Source organism: Bos indicus x Bos taurus, chromosome 20 (genome assembly GCF_003369695.1).
Source record: "Bos indicus x Bos taurus breed Angus x Brahman F1 hybrid chromosome 20, Bos_hybrid_MaternalHap_v2.0, whole genome shotgun sequence".
Classification (NCBI taxonomy): domain Eukaryota; kingdom Metazoa; phylum Chordata; class Mammalia; order Artiodactyla; family Bovidae; genus Bos; species Bos indicus x Bos taurus.
Window position 1 is genome coordinate 38,817,214 of NC_040095.1, and position 23,426 is coordinate 38,840,639.

General features: G+C 41.0%; 1 protein-coding gene across 4 annotated transcripts in view; it reads left to right on the plus strand.

The window, feature by feature from the left end:
- Nucleotides 1-23,426, plus strand: part of PRLR (prolactin receptor) — a 193,854-nt gene that overhangs the window by 103,425 nt on the left and 67,003 nt on the right. For all 4 annotated transcript variants that reach the window (XM_027519925.1, XM_027519927.1, XM_027519928.1 and 1 more), the window contains exon 2: nt 18,994-19,054. The gene's annotated coding sequence lies outside the window, so the exon portion shown is untranslated. The remainder of the gene's footprint in view (nt 1-18,993; nt 19,055-23,426) is intronic.

The window sequence follows — 23,426 nt, forward strand, 5'->3', positions numbered from 1 at the left end:
GGGGTTTTGGACAAAATCCAAGCTGAACTTTGCTTGGCCCAGGTCTTTTCACCTTCATAAAGATACTGATTTTATTTTTATGGGCTCCAAAATCACTGCAGATGGTGACTGCAGCCGTGAAATTAAAAGACGCTTACTCCTTGGAAGGAAAAGTTATGACCAACCTAGATAGCATATTCAAAAGCAGAGACATTACTTTGCCAACAAAGGTCCATCTAGTCAAGGCTATGGTTTTTCCAGTGGTCGTGTATGGATGTGAGAGTTGGACTATAAAGAAAGCTGAGCACCAAAGAATTGATGCTTTTGAACTATGGTGCTGGAGAAGACTCTTGAGAGTTCCTTGGACTGCAAGGAGATACAACCAGCCCATCTTAAAGGAGATTAGTCCTGGGTGTTCATTGGAAGGACTGATGTTGAAGCTGAAACTCCAATACTTTGGCCACGTGATGCAAAGAGCTGACTCATTTGAAAAGACCCTGATGCTGGGAAAGATTGAGGGCAGGAGGAGAAGGGGATGACAGAGGATGAGATGGTTGGATGGCATCACTGACTCAAGGGACATGAGTTTAAGCAAGCTCCGAGAGTTGGTGTTGGACAGGGAAGCCTGGTGTGCTACAATTCATGGGGTTGCAAAGAGTCGGACATGACTGAGCAACTGAATTGAACCGAGTGGCTAGAACTCTCCTTTAAATAAAAATTAACAAGACCTCATAGCAGTGAACTCAGAAAAGCATCACTGGCTTCTTATGGGACATAGCAACTTTCCCACTGGAAGGGGCAGAGATGCTGACCTAGAACAGGACATATGCTGGGTCCACATCAGTCCAGGGGGACAAATCCTGTCCATTTCAAGTATTTTCACTGATCAAAAGTACAATCAGACTTTATATGGGTGCAGGAAAGAAGTATGAACTGGTCACAGAAAAGGTGTTTAAATGAGCACACCAGATCATGTGGATACAAGCCACCTGGATTATTTTCTCCGGGCTTCCGTGACAAAGTGTCACAACCAGCTGGCTTAAAAGAATAGAAATGTGTTTTCTCACAAGTTACGGAGGCTGTAAGTTGGGGACAAAGATTTCCTTGGAGCCTTGCTCCCTCTGAGACTCTGGGGAGATGCTTACCTTGTTTCTTCCTGACTTCCAGTGGTGACCGGCAGGCCATGGTGTCCTTAGCTTATAGCTGCATCCCTTCTGTCTCTGCCTCAGTCATCATAGGTCATTTTCCTTGTATGTCTCTGCTTCTTGCCCATGTGAGAAGTAATTAATCACATCACCCATGACCCAGTTTTCAAATCAGTTCACATTTTGAGGTATTGGGGGACTTTAATATCTCTTTCAAGGGGACATGATTCAACCCAGTACACTATCCAAACAAATGACATTGTGAGAAGGTTCCATTTGCATCTAATGTTGTGACTGGGCTTCCCAGGTGGCCCTAGAGGTAAAGAACCCACCTGCCAATGCAGGAGACGTAAGAGATTCAGGTTTGATCCCTGGGTCGGAAAGATCCCCTGGAAGAGGGCATGGCAACTCACTCCAGTGTTCTTGCCTGGAGAACCCCATGGACAGAGGGGCCTGGTGGGCTATTGTCCAAGGGATGACAAAGAGTTAGACACGACTGAAGCAACTTAGCATGCACACACGCATGTGTGACCAGGCTCCTGACTTTACATGATATTAGAGCTAAAAATCCACTTCTGTCTGAAAAGTGATGTTTGGCAAGAAAGGTTGAGAGAACAGCCCAGACTCCATGGCCAGTGCTTGCCCCTTCAGGAGCATGTGTCCCCTCCTGTATGACATGCTCTCAAGTGCTGGGATGTCAACAAGGCAATGATCAAAGGGTAGACTGGAGCTTGCAGTGGCAGGGTCGCTCAGAATTCATGACTCACCTCCTGTAGCTTGCCCTTGCCGCCCTCGCACTTATCCTCTCAGTTCTTCCCCCTCCGCCTTGCTCATCCTCCCTGCTTTGCTGGGAAACAAAAGCTGATTTGAATCTAGCCATTTTGATTTGGTGGCAAGTGAACTGTAAACCAGATTAAGCCAAAAGAAGCAAATCCAATGACTGTCGCAAGCAAGTTGTCCAATTATTGCTTTTTTTGCAGTGAGGGTAAAAGGCAGTTAAGGGCCTTATATATCATAAGGCAAATACTAATTTGCCTGAATCAGCTTGCCAAAGGGTAATCAGCAAACGGGTTGGTGCTCATCAGAGCTGCACAGACTGGTCTCTGAGGAGGTCAGAGCCAGGAATAAACCCTACCAGAAACTCCTGGTGAATCTAGCAAGTTCCCTGCCTTCTGCATGCTGAAGCAAAGGTCCAACCTTCACCTGACTTGTAGCCTGCCTAGGGTAAGTCACTGGACTTCTTGGCAGATTTCTGGTGCCACAGGCTCTCTTCTCTCTCTCCCTGGGTGAGGATCAGTTTCTCTGGGAGCGATGGGAAAGTGAAAATGTGTTTGCAGAATCTGTCCCTCACTCTCACCCTACTGCTTGTACCTGCCTCTGAGGTAGGTCAAGGAGGTAAACCATATCTGTTACTGACAGAGGACAGAAGGTGAGGGAACAGGAAGAAAAGCAAAGGGAAATATGTTCCAAAGGGGAAAAAAATTAGCAGTGGATAAAATGACAAAGACATCATTTTATGATGTAATAATCTCTGAATGATAAAGGGAGTGGATTTGGCCCAAATACTGGAATATTTCCAGATTTCAGGGCCTCCTCCTGTCTTGAGCCCCAGCTCCACATTTGGGCTGGTTAATCCCTTGACCTTTGTGGAAATCCTCCCTGACGTCACTGGACTAGAGGCCTGGAATGGAAAGGAAGGGCTTTGTCAGAGCTGCATGAATCCACATGGCTCATCTCCTGACAGGAAAGCTCAGTGGAGAACAGGACTCTCACTATTTAGAAACTGGACTAGGATTCCTATCCAGAGGATACAATTTGCCATTGCCTTTGTGGTTTGTATGGTGCATGCATTAGTAGTTTTGCTCATGTCCGATTCTTTGCAGTCCAATGGACTGTAGCCCACCAGGCTCCTCTGTCCATGGGGATTCTCCAGGCAAGAGTACTGGAGTGAGTTGCCATGCCCTCCTCCAGGGGATCTTCCTGACCCAGGGTATGAACGTGCACCTCTTAACATCTGCATTGGCAGGCAAGTTCTTTACCACTACCACCACCTGGGAAGCCAGTTTGTATGGCCAGTAGAGCAAACCAAGAACACTAAGGAAAGAACTTTTTCTCTTGATGCCTAAGTGCCAATCACAATTGTTTGGAGTTCTCTTAATTGGCATCCCAGGTCTCATCTAACTATTGTTGTAACACACATGTATTGACATAAAAGCTGCTTACATTTTCACCACCAACATCCCAAAAGATGCTGCTGCTGCTGCTGCTGCTAAGTCACTTCAGTCGTGTCCGACCCTCAGCAACCCCATGGACTCCAGCCTTCCCGGCTCCTCCATCCATGGGATTTTCCAGGCAAGAGTACTGGAGTGCGGTGCCATTGCCTTCTCCCCAAAAAGATGAGGCACCATCTATTTTTTCCCCTACCAGTTTCTGTCTATAGGGCTTTGTATTCATTAACAATTGGCTCTGTTCCCTTTGCAGTCTGGAGGCCCTGTTCCAGGTCACCTGTGATTTGGAACACTGGGTCCTTGGCAATGAAGTTAAGAAAAAGAAAGAGAACATGGGGAAGGAACCAAAGGTAGAACCAGATTTGAAGGTTTAGCCTGAAAGTTATATTTAGAGAGCCAGTTATATCTAGAACTCCAACTTCCTAGCCATCAGATACTTGACAGACAAGTTGAAAGTAAGGACAAGATTAATTATCAAGGCTCTTGGTGGGGAGTGGGGAGAGGAGGAAGGGGATAAATGCTTTCATGTTCGTCACTGTTTACTCAAAAAGAGTGTCACTAATAATGAAGGTTGATGAACGTGAAAGGATAGCTATTAGTTTTGCAAGTAAGTAGGGGAAATTACACACTAACATTTCTTTTAAATATTTTTATTATATACCATATTTTATATACCATATATACCATATATTTACATACCATCAAGTTTATCCCTTTAAAGCCTACAACTTAGTGGTTTTCAGTATATTTACAGAGCCACGCAACCCTCACTACAACCTAGTTTTAAAACCAACCACAGAAGGAATGTAGTACACATTAGCAGTCATTCCCTTTTCCCTTTTTGCCCTACCCCTGCCCCTGGCAACCACTAATCTATTTTCAGTTGCTGTGGATTGGCTTTTTCTGGAGAGTTCATATAAATGGAATCATGCTATATGTGGCCTTTCGAGACTGGCTTCTCTCACTCATAATATTGATTTTGAGGTTTGTCCAAGTTGTAGAATATGACAAGTACTTCATTCCTTTTTGTTGTTGAATAAGATTCCATTGGAGATATACCACATTTTACTTGTCCACTTATCAGTTGATGGACAGCACACTTGTGTTTTACTTAAAACAGCAAATTGCCACAGTTTCAACAATCTGAATTGAATAACTTTTTGCTGAAGGCAGAAGTTAATAAAACAGCTCCTGATCTTAATACGTTAGATTTAAGAGATAAGATTACTAAGGGATTTAAGATTTAGTTTTTATAGCAAAAAAAAAAAAAAAAGATTTTTATTCAGGTTTGTGGCAAGTAGATGTTTGCAAGATAACCTAATGATATTAGCGTAATAAGGTCATGATATTTGTATTTGTGCTTTTCAGTTATCTCAGTAGAGTGGATCTGTATAGAGAAGTGTTCACTCATCCCTTCTAATGAAATAATGTTAGAATGCTTGAAATCTCTTTACTACATCCACGTGAAATACAGCACCTGCCTTTGTGTTCAGCCAACAAGTGCACAGCTGAGTTTGAGGCCAAGCTCCATAGCTGGTCTGCCAGGAATCTACTGGTTGTACTGTCCTATTGTACTAGTTTTTGTCTTTTCTCTGCTTCTGACTCAGGTGTGAATGAGGAAGCATGGGAAAGAGGAGCAAGAGGGAGCAAATAAGGTTCTACAGATCTGGAAGGTTGCCTGGGATTCATATTCAAGCAGTTCCTTCTCAAGGTGTCAAAACTCTTCTTACATGGGGAGTAGTGGCCAGACTGCAGGCTCTGGAATCTAGGCATGGCCATTTCATATCTTTGTGATGTTGGGCAGGTACTTAATCTGTCTTTCTTGTTCTCATCAGAAAAATGAAGATAATAATGGTTCTTAGTTCTCCAGATGCGTTGAGGATTCCCATGATTCCTGGCACATAGGAAACTGGTAACCATGAATATTGCTAGCATGTATTCACTACTTGCTATTTCCTAGACACTGTGCATGGAATCTTCACAGCAATCTAAAAAGGTAGTGAAAGGTATTCCCACTTTGCAGATGAAGAAATTGAGATTTAAGGAAGTGTAAATATATCCTCCTCAAGGTCAGTTGGTTTAAAAATGGCACGAGTCACTTTTATATACCTTTCGGTCTGATTCAGATTCTTTACATGTCCATTACAGCAGGGTGCTTATATGCAATGAATCGGGCTAGTCAGTATGCTGCCAACTGGAATATAGCTATAACAACATACACATTTGTGTTGATAAAAATGAATAATGAATGCAATTGGGCCACTTTGGAAAATAATGTGACCAAAACCCTGGGGAGAAAACAGCAGTAAAAGACTAAGACGAAGCTGTTAGAACAAACATGGGGCTTAAAGGACCTCAAAGTAAGACATGTCATCTGGTGAGATCTGCATCCTCTCAACTCAGGGGAACCAGACCCTGTGGTTTATGGGAATTAAAAGAACATTGCACGTGGTACTTGGGTTAAAGAAGGTAACTGACTCATTTCCATTAGCTAGGGAATTAGTGCCTGTGTTAATATTCCATTTGTCAACTTAATGGTTTAAGGTGTTTCCATTGCCATCACCAGCAGCACTTTTAAATTAGCCTTGAGAGCTAAAGAGTAAACAGAAGCACAGTTTATCATTCTGTCAAGTTCAACTACCTAAAAAAGGCAATATCTGATAGTCAAGCAAACAACTAGACTGCAAACCACAAGTGTCAGCATTGACACAGCATTGACGCATTTACAGCTCCATGAGGGTTATTAACTGTGTTGCCCCAGGAGTCCAGAAGAAGACAGTTCAAGGGTTAGAGACAAATGGTATTTAGACGGTCCCCAACTAGCTGGAAACCTAAAACAGACTTTCCTTCTAACATGCCCTTCTGAACAGCCTTCCTGATTACACAGTGTGAAATAAGAACAGTTTTGGATACTAATCCTAAATAATCCTAAATTTTGGATTCTAACTTTAGGAAATATTTATTCTCTCATATTTCTGTTTAAAAAGATGTTCTCAATTCAGATTACCACAACTATAGCAATCTGCTCTTTTAATTAAAAGAGTGTGTTCTTTCCCCACTTATAGTATTAGTGGCTTCAAATGCATAAAGAACCTTTTTGTAAACCAATTCATGAGAGTTTAGACATCAGGACAAAGGTAACATTTTAAGAATGTTCTTATGTTGCAATCATTTGGGGATTATTTTCTAAACCAATTTCTTGAGAATTCTGTCTAAGGCCTTTTCATCATTGGAAGGTTTTTTTTTTTTTAATTGTCCTTTTAATTAGGAGTGTAACCCTGGCTTGTAGATGCTACAAGCTTTTCTGGGAGGGTGAATTTACACATGTGGTCTCTGAGCTAAAAAAAAAGCAGAAAGTCCTTTGCTTCAGGTCCACTGCTGGTGGCTACCTCATTCAACCCATGGTTGCCCCAGTCAAGATGGCCACTGGCTGATTTAAGCAGACTCACATTCGGGCCATGGCTATTCATCGGACTAGAACAATCAGCCTGTTTTTTGGCGATTGTAATTTGGTGCTGTCAGGCTTATAAAATCCAGCTCTAAACTCTGCCCTTCCCTGCTAGTCTATCAAGCCGATCTGGACTTTGGTTCTTTGTAAACTATCTATAGTTCTCTTTATTTGTTGTTGTTCAGTTGCTAAGTCGTGTCCAACTCTTTGTGACCCCATGGACTGAAGCACCATGCCAGGCTTCCCTGTCCTCCACTATCTCTCAGTTTGCCTGTGTTCATGTTTGTTAAGTTGGTGATGCCATCTATCCATCTCATCAGCAGCAGCCCTCTTCTTTTTCTTTCTATCCTTCCCAGCATCAGGGTCTCTTTATTTACTCTACACTTATTCCCAAAAGGATTTAAAAGAACCTTGGTTAGATATGGCTCTGCTGTCCTGTGACCTGGGGCACGTTATAACAATTATAAAAGTTCTCACCTTTCACAGTGTTGCAGGGACTTCATGAACCTTATCTTGAGGAAGTGATTACCCTCAGGATACAAATTGAATTTCTGCTTCTGATAAAACTGGCAGATGGAAAATAGCTTGGGAAACAAGGGCACTGGACAAATGCAAGGGTCACCCTGTTAGTCAATGGACTAGAGTTTTAATGCAGAGTTCCAAAGAATAGCAGGGAGAGATAAGAAAGCCTTCCTCAGTGATCAATGCAAAGAAATAGAGGAAAACAATAGAATAGGAAAGACTAGAGATCTCCTCAAGAAAATTAGAGTACCAAGGGAACATTTCATGCACAGATGGGCACAATAAAGGACAGAAATGATATGAACCTAACAGAAGCAGAAGATATTAAGAGGTGACAAGAATACACAGAAGAACTATACAAAAAAGATCTTCATGACCAGATAATCATGATGGTATGATCACTCACCTAGAGCCAGACATCCTGGAATGCGAAGTCAAAGGCCTTAGGAAGCATCACTATGAACAAAGCTAGTGGAGGTGATGGAATTCCAGTTGAGCTGTTTCAAATCCTAAAAGATGATTCTGTTAAAGTGCTGCACTCAATATGCCAGCAAATTTGGAAAACTCAGCAATGACCACAGGACTGGAAAAGGTCAGTTTTCATTTCAATCTCGAAGAAAGGCAATGCCAAAGAATGTTCAAACTACCACCCAATTGCACTCATCTCACATGCTAGCAAAGTAATGCTCAAAATTCTCCAAGACAGCCTTCAACAGTATGTGAACCGTGAACTTCCAGATGTTCAAGCTGGATTTAGGAAAAGCAGAGGAACCGGAGATCAAATTGCCAACATCCATCGGATCATCAAAAAAGCAAAAGAGTTCCAGAAAACATCTATTTCTGCTTTATTGACTACACCAAAGCCTTTGACTGTGTGAATCAGAACAAACTGTGGAAAATTCTTCAAGAGATGGGAATACCAGACCACCTGACCTGCCTCCTGAGAAATCTGTATGCAGGTCAGGAAGCAACAATTAGAACTGGACATGGAACAACAGACTGATTCCAAATTGGGACAGGAGTATGTCAAGGCTGCATATTGTCACCTGCTTATTTAACTTAAATGCAGAGCACATCATGCAAAATGCCAGGCTGGATGAAGCACAAGGTGAAACTAAGATTTCCAGGAGAAATATCAATAACTTCAGATATGCAGATGACACCACACTTATGGCAGAAAGCAAAGAACTAAAGAGACTCTTGATGAAAGTAAAAGAAGAGAATGAAGAAGTTGGCTTTAAAACTCAACATTCAGAAAACTAAGATCTTGGTATCCAGTCCCATCACTTCATGGCAAATAGATAGGGAAACAATGGCAACAGTGGCAGACTTTATGTTCTTGGACTCCAAAATCACTGCAAAATGTGACTGCAGACACTTGCTCCTTGGAAGAACATCTATTACCAACCTAGACAGCATATTGGAGAAGGCAATGGCACCCCACTCCAGTACTCTTGCCTGGAAAATCCCATGGATGGAAGAGCCTGATAGGCTGCAGTCCATGGGGTCGCACAGAGTCGGACACGACTGAGCGACTTCACTTTCACTTTTCACTTTCATGCATTGGAGAAGGAAATGGCAACCCACTCCAGTGTTCTTGCCTGGAGAATCCCAGGGACGGAGGAGCCTGTTGGGCTGCCGTCTATGGGGTCGTGCAGAATCAGACACAACTGAAGCGACTTAGCAGCAGCAGCAGACAGCATATTAAAAAGCAGAAACCTTACTTTGCCAACAAATGTCTGTCTAGTTAAAGCTATGGTTTTTCCAGTAGTCATATATGTATGTGAGAGTTGGACTATAAAAAGAATTGACACTTTTGAATTGTGGTCTTGGAAAGATTCTTGAGAATCCCTTGGACTGCAAGGAGATCCAGCCAGTCCATCCTAAAGGGAATCAGTCCTGAATATTCACTGAAGGACTGATGCTGAAGCTAAAACTCCAATACTTTGATGACCTGATGCAAAGAACTGACTCATTAGAAAAGACCCTGATGCTGGTAAAGATTGAAGGCAGGAGGAGAAAGGGATAACAGAGGATGATGGTTGGATGGCATCACTGACTCAATGGACTGAGTTTGAGTAAGCTCTGAGAGTCAATGATGGACAGGGAGGCCTGGCGTGCTGCAGTCCATGGGGTCACAAAGTGTCAGACATGACTGAGTGACTCAACTGAACTGAACTGAGAGTTTCAATATGTTGGTTCAACACAGTGGGGTTTGGTTTTAACTCTGACCTCCAGAGAAGCCCTCATCCTGGATATTTTTCAAGAATAGGAGGTTGAAAACATCAAGACAAGGAGGTCAGGGTAGATATCCTGCCAAGGATCCATACAGGGAACTTCTTGGAAAGAAATGAATTGAGGGACTTGTCCTAAATATGAGTAGCTGGGAAAGGTCTTTGAATATTCCCAAAAGATGATTGCAGGAATATCTAAAATCTGGAGAAGGGATGACAGTGAAGTGAAAGTTGCTCAGTTGTATCTAATGCTTTGCAGATACAGTCCATGGAATTCTCTAGGCCAGATACTGGAGTAGATAGCCATTCCCTTCTCCAGGGGATCTTCCCAACCCAGAGGTCAAACCCAGGTCTCCCACATTGCAGTCAGATTCTTTACCAGCTGAGCCACCAGGGAAGCTCAGGGATAATAGACTATGGCTTAAATGGTAAGACTTCAGTCTCTAGAACCATAGCATAGTTGGAAGTTCCTTTACTCATCTTCTGGGCCTGATCCAAGCCATTAACCCATCTAGAGTTTCATATGGTCTCTGCTTAAGCATCCACAGTGATGAGGAGTTGGTCTCCTATCACAGGGGCTCATTTCATCTTTGGAGCATAATAGTCATCATTTAGTATGCATTCTTTTTAGTCCAGGGCTCCTGCCTTATAATATGGCCTATTTATTGTAGTTCTGCTCTGTAATGGACAAGTGGAATATCCAGGGAGACACTTCACTATGCTATTTTTGAACTTGAATCTGTTGTCCAGTTGCTAAGCCATATCAGACTTTGTGACCCCATGGGTATGCCCATGGACTACAGCATGCCAGGCTCCTCTGTCCTCTACTATCTCCCGGAGTTTGCTCAAACTCATGCCCTTGAGTCAATGATGACATTTAACCATCTCATCTTCTGCCACCCTTTTCTCCTTTTGCCTTCAACCTTTCCCAGCATCAGGGTCTTTTCTAATGAGTTGGTTCTTCACATCTGGTAGTCAAAGTATTGGAGCTTCAGCATCAGTCCTTCCAATGAATATTCAGGACTGATTTCCTTTAGGATTGATTTGTTTGATCTCCTTGCTTTCCAAGGGACTCTCAAGAGTCTTCTTCAATATCAAAGTTCAAAAGCATTAATTCTTCATCGCTCAACCTTTATGATCCAACTCTCACATCCGTACATGACTTCTGGAAAAACCATAGCTTGGACTAGACAGACCTTTGTAGGCAAAGTGATTTCTTTGCTTTTTAATGCACTATCTAGATTTGTCATAACTTCCCTTCCAAGGAAAAGCATCTTTTAATTTCATGGCTGCAGTCACCATCCACAGAGAGCAGTGATTTGGGAATTTGAATCTACCGCTATGTAATTTCCTCCAGTTGGAGGATTTCTCTTCTTGTGCCTTTGAATACACTTCCTCAATGATCATAGCAGCCCTAAATGGTTTCCCAAACAACACACAAAGCCCCTGAGTGTTGGCACATCTTCCTACTCACAACTTCTCCTCATCTTCTGTGTCTCCTGTATCTCTTCCTTTCCTCTGATATCTGCACCCAACTCTCTTATGACTCTTTTGTAATCTAAGCATGAACTCAAAGCAGAAGACAGAGACTTCTAGTGGAACGAGCAAAGGAACTTGCTTTGAGCCCTGGCAAATTTCTCTAAAGCTATAAATATTATTATTTAGCTGATGGAGTGGGAAGGGTATTATGATAGAATATAAATGAATGTTCATTATAAATTGCAATGTATTATAAAGGCCCTGAAGACTTTAACATTAAATTCAAAAAGACCTCAAGCATCATGTAGTCCCAGCCCTCGTTTTACACTAGAATACATTAAACAGAGAAGAAAACTGATCTATCCACGGACCACAGGAACCATTAGAGGCAGGGCTAAAACAGAACCCAGGCTTTGTCACTCATAGTCCCTTGCTCCCTCTACTGCCCCTCTGTTGAACAATGAGGGAAATCAGTGAAATCACTCATGCACAGACCCTAAACAGTACCCAGCACGTATTAGGTACTTGATTGCTGGTGGCTGAAGAAGTAGTCCAGGAAACGAATGAATGAATAAATGACTAGTACTTGTTTCTGAGGACATTTTATCATTTCCTCCAAACGTGTTTATGTTTTTAATCAGTTTTTAAGTAGGTGTCTATTAAGGACCGTGGTTATCAAAATGCGCTTGTGAAAGTTAAATGAGACAATGCATTAAAGTGCTGAAAAGCTGTGTCTGGCAGTCAATAAATGTTAAGTCATTATTATCGTCCTCTGCTTTCTAGCCATTTTCTAAGTAAGATTATGCTGACACTGTAAGGACTCACCAATCTGAAAATCACTGCAGTCTACCTACAAAAGGAATTTTGTAATTGCAAAAGTATTACTACTGTTTGTCACTTCTTATCCTATTCTAACTAGGCTATCCATGCCCACCCCTTGTGTTTAGCACCCAAAAAGGCACAAAGTGCTGCATTCTTTCACTTCCGCCTCTGAGCTTGTGTTTATTTAGCCCCTGGCCTTCAGGCTCTGTCTCCCATTGCAGCCAGCACTTGCCAGCTGGACCTGACAATTTGGCTTTGCGCTGTGTGGACCTTAGCACTCTTGCTCTCTCTCTCTTTCCATTATCAACCTAAGTCAAGGTTTTGGAATTTCCCTTTGGTAGGGTCCACTCCTGAGCATCCCAGTAGTTCTCCTCCTTCTAAACAAGGCCCATCCCCTTGACCCAAATTGGTGTGTTTTCCTCTCCATATGCTGGACTCCCCAACCTCCAGGATCTAATGCCTGATGATTGGAGGTGGAGCTGATGTAATAATAAAAGAAATAAAGTGCACAATAAATGTAATGTCCTTGAATCATTCCAAAACCATCCTTCTGCAACACCCCTGTCCATCAAAAATTTATCTTCCACTCCTGATGCCAAAAACATTGGGGACTGCTGTATGGGATCAGCTTCTCTCCACATTGTAGCATTTGTTATTAATACTGATATTTTTTATATACTGAGAACTGAGAGTTAGAATTTTAGGCTCTTTACATTTCTGTGTTTCAGGAAAGGGAAAAAATATTGCCAAGGGTTATTTTTTTTTTTTTTTATGTTAACCAAACTGGCTTTTTCCACCTCTTTTCATCAGTTGTCTCTGGTCTCCCAGATTGATGATGCTCAGATTCAACCTACCCTGGAAGAGTGATTCCTGAGTGCTTTATGGGGTTATTTACCCTTCCAGGGCTTCATTCACAGATCTACAAATTGTCATAGTGATCTCTATCAAGTTGCCAAAATGCTTGAAACTTCTTTCTAAAAATCTGAATGTATCTGAGAATTTGACAAAAAGACTAAACTTCAGCCAATGTCAGTACAAAAAAAGAGCTTGTATAAATTCATCAGTTAGGGCTATACCCGAAGCTCTGATATGGACAGAAATATTATCTGTTTAATCTCTGTGTCTTATGATGAAATATCATTTAACATCTTCTCCTTTGTCAATGATACATCCATCCCCTTTATACTCCAGAATATAAGTTCCTTTGTCACCTGGATTTGATCTGTTTATAATCACAGCTCTGTCTTCAGCATCTAAAGTGTTTGGCAAACAGCAGGCAGCCAATCAGTGTTTGCTGAATACTGAAAGAATGAATGAGAAGCAGGATAGCCTTGTGGTTGGACCACAGCCTTTGACATCATCTCAGCTCGATTTTGGGTTATGCCACTTACTATCTTTGAGACCTTTCTGAATTTCAGTTTCTTCATCAATAAAATGGGATAATGTCTACCTCATTGGTTTGGGGAGAATTAAACAAGATAATGTATATAAAGCTCTTAGCGCAGTAGCTGGCATATTTTCAGAACTTGATAAATGTTGACTGTTACGTCTGCTCTTTTCGGTGAAAATTCTGAATGTTGAAGCTTATTAGAGGTAATTGAACTAATTTGACATGACTAGTACTGATGACTGTGCTAAAGACAAATTAGTTTGATTCATCTGTCAGCCAGATTTTATTTAAAGAGCCAGGTTGACAAAACATGTATTGGTCACACCCACTGTGTTTTAAAGTAGTACCCTAGGCTTTCAGGAGTGGGAAGGATGTGGAGATATATATGGCACAGCCTCTCTTCTCAAGAATATAAAATCTAGAACACTTACTGTGTGTGGTACTATACTGAGTATACATATATATGAGGTATTTCTACCACCCACATCCTCTGAGTTACTCTCGGTGCTTTGCAGAAAATTATTCTGTGACACTCAGCTTCTCCTTTGAATACTTTCAGTGACAAGAAACCTACTACCTCGAGCCAGCTCATCCTATTTGGGAATAGTCATCACCTTTAGAAAGAGCTTCCTGAAAACTAGCACAAATCTGTTGTTGTTCAGTCACTCAGTCATGTCTGACTCTTTGCAACCCCATGGACTGCAGCATGCTAGGCTTCCCTGTCCTTCACTTTCTCCCAGAGTTTACTCAAACTCATGTCCATTGAGTCGGTATTGCTTTCTAACCATCTCATCCTCCTCTGCCCTCTTCTCCTTTGCTTTCAATTTTTCCCAGCATCAGGGTCTTTTCCAATGACTTAGCTCTTCGCATCAGGTACCAAAGTATTGGAGCTTCAGCTTTAGCATCAATCCTTCCAATGAATATTCAGGATTGATTCCTTTAGGACTAACTGGTTTGATCTCTTTGCAGTCCAAGGGACTCTTGAGAGTCTTTTAAAGCGCCATAATTTGAAAGCATCAATTCTTTGATGATCTGCCTTCTTTATGGTTCAACTCTCACACCTGTACATGACTACTGGAAAAACCATAGCTTTGACTAGACAGACCTTTGTTGGCAATGTGATATCTTTGCTTTTTAATACGCTGTCTAGGTTTGTCATAGCTTTCCTTCAAAGGAGCAAGCATCTTTTTATTTCATGGCACAAATCTACCCCCTACAATTTTTACACACTGATCTAACTCCTGACTTCTGGAAACAACCAGAATAAATCTAATAGTTTCCTTCATATCAGAAGTCAGCAGAATAATGCCTACAGGCCAAATTCGGCCCACCATTTATTTTTGTAAATAAAGTTTTATTATAACACAGTCAAGCCTATTCACTCACATATTGTCCACAACTGCTTTTGCGCAATAAAGCTGTCACAACAGAGAATGTATGGCCATCTTGGCCAAAAATACTTACTATTTGGTCCTTAAAGAAAAAATGTTCAACTACTGCTCTATATGACAGACTTCAAGCACTTAGAGACAACTAACGTGTCTCCTCTTAAAGTGGGAAGCCCAGAACTGAGCCTAGAACTGTAAATGGAGACAGAATTAAGTGGTACTATCACCTTTCTTCTGGTCATCATACTTCCAATTATGTGATCAGAGATCAGGTCAGTCTTTGACACACAATACTGGAGTCTATAAAGGACTAAATCTCTGCAATTTCCACCCCAGGAGCTTCTGTTAAGTCACGCCTCCCCTCCTGCACTGGTGAAGCCTAGTGTTGAACACTGTTCACCAAACTTTAATCTTTCCAGTCTGTCCAAAATAATCAGAAAACAATTCAGCATATATTCAAGGGCTGTAGCAGTCAGGGTCAGAAAGGAAAAAGATGACATGCTCTGCTAAGATTTTTAATAAAATGTTATAATTTACATACTGGTGGGCAGAGTTGAGAAAACTAATAAGGGAATTTGTCACCAGCCTCTGCCTCGAGGGGAATGGCCAGGGAGAGGTCTTTCCAGGACCCAGAGATATGGAACCATGGAAAGGGGATGTCCACCTGGAACTGTGGCCATGGAGACAGAGACATTGCTGGAACCAGGCTAGGAAGAAGGCAGGGGTGTTGGGAGATAGGTTCCCTCATGTGTTCTTCTCCCATTCTCTGCCTGCTGTGGGTGGGACCAAACAGAGCTGAATGACAAGAGTAATAAGAGAGGATCCAGCCCACAGGGCACAGAGCAGAAGCAGGAGGAGTTGTGGGCATGAGGGTGAAGAGTGACAAGGGCTAAATGGTGTGTGTGCATGCATGCTAAGTCGCTTCAGTCATGTCTGACTCTGTGCAACTCTATGGACTGTAGCCCGCTAAGCTCCTCTGTCCATGAGATTTTCCAGGCAAGAATACTGGAGTGGGTTGCCATGCCCTTCTCCAGGAAATGGTGTGCCAGGCATTTTTTCATTCTGAATGAATAAATAGATGAATGAATGAAGTGAGTCCAAGACCTAGTACTCAATCAGTGATTGTTGAACTGCAAAAATGAGTGAAAAGACTACAATGTCCTTTATATTCTCTTGCCCCAGAATCTTGACTGAATTTCCACCCCTACTGCACCCCTCCTGGGCTCCACTCCCGCACCCTCCCCAGCCCCTGCTGACCCCTCAGGGCTTCCCGCCAAAGGGTAAAAAGAGTTTGGATTCAATTTGGGAGGTAACAGAGCAGAGCAGCAGTTGTTATAAACAGAGTTACAACATTATCAAGGAGAGGGCTTTAAGTACTGGAATCATTCCCCAAATCTAAAATACACTCTAGAATGTTCATAATTTTAAAATAAATGAAAAATTCAGTATCGCTGTATGCTATGGAGAAAAATGGACTGCTTCTGAGAAAGCTGTCCTGGACAGTTGCATGATGAGCACTCATTTCCAGATGCCTTGGGACTGGCCATTTTATGCTCAGATGGCCTCATCACATCATAGGCTTTTATTGCAAAGATGTCTGGATTCTCTGTCTGTTCCTCTATTTCTGTTTTATAGATAAGTTCATTTGTATCTATTTATATTCCACATATAAGTGATATCATATGATATCTGCCTTTGTCTGATGTGCTTCAGTTTATGGTTACCAGAGGGTAAACAGGAGTGAGGGATAAATTGGAAGATTGGGATTGACATATATACACTAATAATATATATAAAACAGATAACTAATAAGGACCTACTGTATAGCAGACAGAATGCTACTCAATACTCTGTAAAGGCCTATATGGAAAAAGAAAGTAAAAAAAGACTGGATGTAATATATGTGTAGGGCTTCCCTGGTGGCTCAGTGATAAAGAACCTGCCTGCCAATGCAGGAGACGTGAAGTCTATCCCTGGGTCGGGAAAATCCTATGAGTAGGGAATGGCTACCCACTCCAGTATTCTTGCCTGGGAAATCCCATGGACAGAAGAACTTGGCAGGCTACAGTCCATGGGGTTGCTGAAGAGTTAGACACGACTCAGTGACTAAACAACCATGTGTGTATAACTGATTCACTTTGCTGTACACACGAAACTGAATAACATTATAAATCAACTACACTTCAGTATCAATGTTTAAAAAAAGGTTGTCTGGTCTGTCCATTCATTAGGCCAGTAGCGATGATGTTGAGAGAGTAGGGTATCTGAGAGAGATTCAAGATGCATAAAGCTGCTGGTAGGAATCCATAGCTGCCGACTGTCCACTTCCTCCTCCAGGGCTTGAGTCAACATGGAGAATACTCAGCACTGGATTCTTCAAACCATAATCCCCAGAAGTCTGAATTTTGAAGACATAGAAATTATTTTTAAGTATTATTTATTCTGCTACTCTGGTTAGATTGTTTTTGCATAGAGTGTGCAAGAGAAAATTGAGCACTAAATTAGGAATTTTTCATGTGGGTGTGTGTGTGAGCACAGGTACACACATGCGCTCAGTTATGTCTGACTCTTTGTGACTGCATGGACTGTAGCCCACTAGGCTCCTCTGTCCATGGAATTCTCCAGGCAAGAATACTGGAGTAGGGGATCTTCCCAATCCTGGGGATCGAACCTGAGTCTCTTGCGTCTCCTGCATTGGCGGATGGATTCTTTACCACTGAACCACCTGGGAAGGGCATTGTTATCTATATGCATTTAGCAGCCTATTTTGTATTCAAGTCCTGAAATCCTTTTTTTTTTTCCTAAATCAGATCTATATTATTTTTAATATTTGTTTTTATTTATCTGTTTGACCACACTGGGTCTTAATTGTAACATGTGAGATCTAGTTCTACAACCAGGGATTGAACCAAGGCCCCCTGATTTGTGGAACACAGAGTCTTAGCCACTGGACCACCAGGGAAGTCCCTCAGATCCGCTCTATTAGCAGTTGTCACCTTATGCCTCACAGAGCCTGGCCAATTAGTCTCCAGAGTTTAAAACATCTTAGACAAAATCTAGAGCCAGATAAACTGGAAGAAATGAGATAGAAATCACGATTCCGGATGGCCACAGCCCAGCTGATAGAAGCCCACACCCAATAGCCCAGGGAACGACATGGTTACAACCAAAAATTATTCACATTTCGAAAAGCAGGCTTTTGCCAATGCTCATATGAACCCATAAGATAGAATCCAACTTAAGCTTTGAGTTGAAGTGGCCAGGTTCCCAGTTTAGTCATGTCTATGACAGGATATGTCAATAAATTTCATTTAGGATCTCCAGGGCCAGATTTGCAAAATTGAATCCCAATTAGGATAACTGACAACATGTAACAAAGATCTGTAGATTAGGTAATGGTAATATATCAGTGATTTTTACTATTTGGTAGAGAATATGCCTGCCAATGCAGGAGACAGAGGAGATGCAGATTCAATCTCTGGATCAGGAAGATCCCCTGGAGGAGGAAATGGCGACACACTCCCGTATTCTTGCCTGGAAAATTCCATGGACAGAGGAGTTCGGCAGGCTATAGTCCATGGGGTCACAAAGAGTCAAACACAACTGAGCATGCATGTACTGTTAATATCAGTATTAATTTTCTGATTTTAATTAACTACATTACAGTTATGTAAGAGAATGCCTCTGCTCTTAGAAAAACATACTGAAATATTGAAGGGTAAAGAGACATCATGACTTATTCTCAAGTGATTCAGTAAAAATAATCACCTATGTATAAAGAAAAGAATAAACCAAATGTGGCAAAATATTAACAATTAGGGGATCTTGGTAAAGGGTATATAAAAAATTTTTAATATTTTTGCAAGTTATCTATAAGTTTTAAAATTACTTCATAATAAGGAGAAGGAAATGGCAACCCACTCCAGTATTCTTGCCTGGAGAATCCCATGGGCAGAGGAGCCTGGCTAGCTACAGTCCATGGGGTTGCAAGAATCGGACATGACTTAGTGACTAAACCACCACCACGAAGGTTGCTAGAGGGCTTCCACAGAGCCTCAGATAGTGAAGAATCTGCCTGCAATGCAGGAGACCTGGGTTCGATACCTGGGTCTGGAAGATCCCCTGGAAAAGGAAATGACCACCCACTCCAGTGTTCTTGCCTGGTGGTTGAAAAGACTTGGACACGACTGAGCGACTAAGGTTGCTAGAAAACTAATTAAAAAAAAAAAAAGCTAGAATTGGCTTATGCCATCACTTAAGTGCAGTAATTTCAGTCTTGCTATTGCTGCAAAGTGAGTCAGAAACGGCATCTCCTATTTCGTCATCTTTGAGCTAAAATGAGTCATTTCCTCTTTCAGCTAAAGAACGCTTCTGTTCATGGAGGCAAATGCTGAGGATACTTTCCAAGTGAACCCTGAGGTAAGGGGAACTTGACATGTGCCCCTCGGTCACACCACCCATCTGTCCTGCTGTTGCTTCATCCAAGCTCAAGCAGGGACTCTTCTCTCTGGGCTCACAGACAGAATAATTCCAAAGCTGTCAATATCCACGTTGTTGCATTCTGCTGTTCTCAGACATTTTCATCTCCCTACCTGTTAACACATGATGCAGTTGGGGTGCAGTTATGGGAGATTTTAATTTTTTCTGTATAGTTTTCTGTACTTGAGAGAATTTCAACAATGACTGTTTTATTCTTTTTTTAATATAAATTTATTTATTTAAGTTGGGGGCTAATTACTTTACAACATTGTATTGGTTTTGCCATACATAAACATGCATCTGCCACGGGTGTACATGTGTTCCCCATCCTGAACCCCCCTCCCACCTCCCTCCCCATACCATCCCTCTGGGTCATCCTGGTGCACCAGCCCCTAGCATCCTGTATCATGCATTGAACCTGGACTGGTGATTCATTTCACATATGATATTATACATGTTTCAATGCCAAATCATCCCACCCAAATCATCCCACCCTCACCCTCTCCCACAGAATCCAAGAGTGGTCTATACATCTGTGTCTCTTTTGCTGTCTCGCATACAGGGTTATCATTACCATCTTTCTAAATTCCATATATATGCATTAGTATATTGTATTGGTGCTTTTCTTTCTGGCTTACTTCACTCTGTATAATAGGCTCCAGTTTCATCCACCTCATTAGAACTGATTCAAATGTATTCTTTTTAATGGCTGAGTAATACTCCATTGTGTATATGTACCATAGCTTTCTTATCCATTCATCTTGCTGATGGACATCAAGGTTGCTTCCATGTCCTGGCTATTATAAACAGTGCTGCGATGAACATTGGGGTACACTTGTCTCTTTCAATTCTGGTTCCCTTGGTGTGTATGCCCAGCAGTGGGATTGCTGGGTCATATCAGTAACTATATACATTGAAAAGAATGTTGACTTTTTTGAGTGGGAGTTCCTTTGCCAAAAACATAGATGGTAGTACCAAGATTCTTTTCCATTAACTGAAAGAGGCTAACTGATACTATGGATTTGTGGATGTCTTCAATTTCCTTGCAACACTAATTTCAAAGAAATGTTGTGCTTTTAAGTGGATCCGACACTAAAGCATCTGCAAACAATGAGGGAGACCCAGGTTCAATGCCTGGGTTGCGAAGATCTCCCGGAGAAGGAAACGGCCACCCTTTCCAGTATTCTTGCCTGGAAAATCCCATGGACAGAGGAGCCTGGTAGGCTACAGTCCATGGGGTCGCAAAGAGTCAGACACGACTGAGTGACTTTACTTACTTTCACTTTCATGGCAGTTCTATTTCCAGTTTTTTAAGGAATCTCCACACTGTTCTCCATAGTGCCTGTACTAGTTTGCATTTCCACCAACAGTGTAAGAGGGTTCCCTTTTCTCCACACCCTCTCCAGCATTTACTGCTTGTAGACTTTTGGATAGCAGCCATTTTGACTGGCGTGAAATGGTACTTCATTGTGGTTTTGATTTGCATTTCTCTGATAATGAGTGATGTTGAGCATCTTTTCATGTATTTGTTAGCCATATGCATGTCTTCTTTGGAGAAATGTCTGTTTAGTTCTTTGGCCCATGTTTTTGATCGGGTCATTTATTTTTCTGGAATTGAGCTGCAGGAGTTGGTTGTATATTTTTTAGATTAATTATTTGTCAGTTGCTTCATTTGCTATTATTTTCTCCCATTCTGAAGGCTGTCTTTTCATCTTGCTTATAGTTTCCTTTGTTGTGCAGAAGCTTTTAAGTTTAATCAGGTCCCATTTGTTTATTTTTGCTTTTATTTCCAATATCCTGGGAGGTGGGTCATAGAGGATCCTGCTGTGATTTATGTCAGAGAGTGTTTTGCCTATGTTCTCCTCTAGGAGTTTTATAGTTTCTGGTCTTATGTTTAGATCTTTAATCCATTTTGAGTTTATTTTTGTGTGTGGTGTTAGAAAGTGTTTCAGTTTCATTCTTTTGCAAGTGGTTGACCAGTTTTCCCAGCACCACTTGTTAAAGAGATTGTCTTTTCTCCATTGTATATTCTTGCCTCCTTTGTCAAAGATAAGGTGTCCATAGGTGAGTGGATTTATCTCTAGGCTTTTTATTTTGTTCCATTGATCTATATTTCTGTCTTTGTGCCAGTACCATACTGTCTTGGTGACTGTGGCCTTGTAGTAGAGCCTGAAGTCAGGCAGCTTGATTCCTCCAGTTCCATTCTTCTTTCTCAAGATTGCTTTGGCTATTCGAGGTTTTTTCTATTTCCATACAAATTGTGAAATTATTTGTTCTAGCTCTGTGAACCATTGGTAGCTTGATAGGGATTTCATTGAATCTATAGATTGCTTTGGGTAGCATACTCATTTTCACTATATTGATTCTTCTGATCCATGAACACGGTATATTTCTCCATCTATTAGTGTCCTCTTTGATTTCTTTCACCAGTCTTTTATAGTTTTCTATATATAGGTCTTTTGTTTCTTTAGGTAGATATATTTCTAAGTATTTTATTCTTTTCGTTGCAATGGTGAATGGAATTGTTTCCTTAATTTCTCTTTCTGTTTTCTCATTATTAGTGTATAGGAATGCAAGGGATTTCTGTGTGTTGATTTTATATCCTGCAACTTTATTATATTCATTGATTAGCTCTCGTAATTTTCTGGTGGAGTCTTTAGGGCTTTCTATGTAGAGGATCATGTCATCTGCAAACAGTGAGAGTTTTACTTCTTCTTTTCCAATTCGGATTCCTTTTATTTCTTTTTTTTTTTTTTTCCTTTTTTTTCCTTTTATTTCTTTTACTGCTCTGATTGCCATGGCCAAAACTTCCAAAACTATGTTGAATAGTAGTGGTGAAAGTGGGCACCCTTGTCTTGTTCCTGACTTTAGGGGAAATGCTTTCGATTTTTCACCATTGAGAATAATGTTTGCTGTGGGTTTGTCATATATCATATATAGCTTTTATTATGTTGAGGTATGTTCCTTCTATTCCTGCTTTCTGGAGAGTTTTTTCATACATGGATGTTGAATTTTGTCAAAGGCTTTCTCTGCATCTATTGAGATAATCATATGGCTTTTATTTTTCCATTTGCTAATGTAGTGTATTACATTGATTGATTTGTGGATATTGAAAAATCCTGCATCCCTGGGATAAAGCCCACTCGGTCATGATGTATGATCTTTTTAATGTGTTGTTGGATTCTGATTGCTAGAACTTTGTTAAGGATTTTTGCATCTATGTTCATCAGTGATATTGGCCTGTAGTTTTCTTTTATTGAGGCATCTTTGTTAGGTTTTGGTATTAGGGTGATGGTGGCCTCATAGAATGAGTTTGGAAGTTTACCTTCCTCTGCAATTTTCTGGAAGAGTTTGAGTAGGATAGGTGTTAGCTCTTCTCTAAATTTTGGTAGAATTCAGCTGTGAAGCCACCTGGACCTGGGCTTTTGTTTGCTGGAAGATTTCTGATTACAGTTTCAATTTCCATGCTTGTGATGGGTCTGTTAAGATTTCCTATTTCTTCTTGGTTCAGTTTTGGAAAGTTGTACTTTTCTAAGAATTTATCCATTTCTTCCAAGTTGTCCATTTTATTGGCATATAATTGCTGATAGTAGTCTCTTATGATCCTTTGTATTTCTGTGTTGTCTGTTGTGATCTCTCCATTTTCATTTCTAATTTTATTGATTTGATTTTTCTCCCTTTGTTTCTTAATGAGTCTGGCTAATGGTTTGTCAATTTTATTTATCCTCTCAAAGAACCAGCTTTTGGCTTTGATTTTTGCTATGGTCTCTTTTGTTTCTTTTGCATTTATTTCTGCCCTAATTTTTAAGATTTCTTTCCTTCTACTAACCCTGGGGTTCTTCATTTCTTCCTTTTCTAGTTGCTTTAGGTGTAGAGTTAGGTTATTTATTTGACTTTTTTCTTGTTTCTTGAGGTATACCTGTATTGCTATGAACCTTCCCCTTAGCACTGCTTTTACAGTGTCCCACAGGTTTTGGGTTGTTGTGTTTTCATTTTCTATGCATATTTTGATTTCTTTTTTGATTTGTTGGTTTTTTTGATTTTGATTTCTTCTGTGATTTGTTGGTTATTCAGCAGCGTGTTGTTCAGCCTCCATATGTTGGCATTTAAAATAGTTTTTCTCCTGTAATTGAGATCTAATCTTCCTGCATTGTGGTCAGAAAGGATGCTTGGAATGATTTCATTTTTTTTTTAATTTACCAAGGCTAGATTTATGGCCCAGGATGTGACTTATCCTGGAGAAGGTTCCATGTGCGCTTGAGAAAAAGGTGAAATTCATTGTTTTGGGGTGAAATGTCCTATAGATATCAAT